Genomic DNA, 1128 nt, shown 5'->3' with positions numbered 1-1128 from the left:
CATTGGGGATATTGGGGGGACACTGGGGACTGGGGGGGGACATGGGGTGGTCACAGGGAACATCGGGGACGTGGCGGGGACATGGGGGGGACATTTGGGACTGGGGGGACACTGGGGACAGTGGGGGGGCAGGTGGAGCAGACCGGGGGACGCAGGAGGGGACAGGAGGACACGGAGGGGACACGGAGGGGACAGGGACGGGTGTGGGGGGGGACACCCGAGGGGGCTCGGTGGGGGTGGGGCTGGATTTTGGGGTCAGGAGAGGGGTCAGAGGTCAGTGGTCAGTCAGGGGTTGGGGTCAGGAATGGTCAAGGGCCAGACAAGGGGTCAGTGGTCAGGCAGGGGTCAGCCAGAGGTCAAGGGTCAGGCAGGGACTGGGGGGTCAGGGCTGGGTCAGTGGTCACTCAGGGGTCACTCAGTGGTCACTCAGGGGTCAATCAGGGGTCAGTGGTCACCCAGTGGTCACTCAGTGGTCACTCAGCGGTCACTCAGCAGTCACTCACGTGGTGCTGCCCCATAGGTAAAAGGCCGTGGCCTTGGGCAGGGAGCAGCTCAGGGGTCAGACAGGGGTGAGGGGTGGGTCAGGGATTGGGGGTCAGTGGTCACTCAGGGGTCAGTGGTCACTCAGTGGTCACTCAGGGGTCACTCAGCGGTCACTCACGTGGCGCTGCCCCATAGGTAAAAGGCCGTGGCCTTGGGCAGGGAGCAGCTCAGGGGTCAGACAGGGGTGAGGGGTGGGTCAGGGATTGGGGGTCAGTGGTCACTCAGGGGTCAGTGGTCACTCAGCGGTCACTCAGGGGTCAGTGGTCACTCAGTGGTCACTCAGCGGTCACTCAGTGGTCACTCACGCGGCGCTGCCCCGCAGGTAGAAGGCCGTGGCCTTGGGCAGGGAGTAGCTCAGGTCGGGGTCCAGGGGTGTCCCGTGGGGCAGCGCCCAGGGCAGGCCGGGGGCAAACGGGGCCAGCCTGGGGGGGGACACGGGGACAGCGAGGGGTCACAGGGGGGACAACACCGGGGAGGGGACACAGGGACACACCTGGGGACACAAACACACCTGGAGAGGGACAGGGATGCACCTGGGGAGGGACAGGGACACACCTGGGGACACAAACACACCTGGGGGGACAC

The 1128-nt window shown here is 66.3% G+C and overlaps 1 long non-coding RNA gene across 3 annotated transcripts; it reads left to right on the top strand.

The window, feature by feature from the left end:
- Window positions 1-388: 388 nt before the first annotated feature.
- Window positions 389-854, top strand: LOC121660643. Of its 3 annotated transcripts, none has more exons than XR_006014736.1 (3): window positions 389-503; window positions 618-661; window positions 787-854. It is a non-coding gene; the product is annotated as an uncharacterized LOC121660643 (long non-coding RNA). The 3 variants fall into 3 exon arrangements; XR_006014735.1 differs by having other exon boundaries at window positions 776-852; XR_006014737.1 differs by having other exon boundaries at window positions 769-845.
- The last annotated feature ends 274 nt before the right edge of the window (window positions 855-1128 follow it).

This window comes from Corvus kubaryi, unplaced genomic scaffold (assembly GCF_017639235.1).
Source record: "Corvus kubaryi isolate FWS band 111438036 unplaced genomic scaffold, C.kubaryi_AGA036_p1.0 36736, whole genome shotgun sequence".
Classification (NCBI taxonomy): domain Eukaryota; kingdom Metazoa; phylum Chordata; class Aves; order Passeriformes; family Corvidae; genus Corvus; species Corvus kubaryi.
Note: the sequence above shows the minus strand (reverse complement) of the source record. Positions and strands in the feature narration are given on the sequence as shown.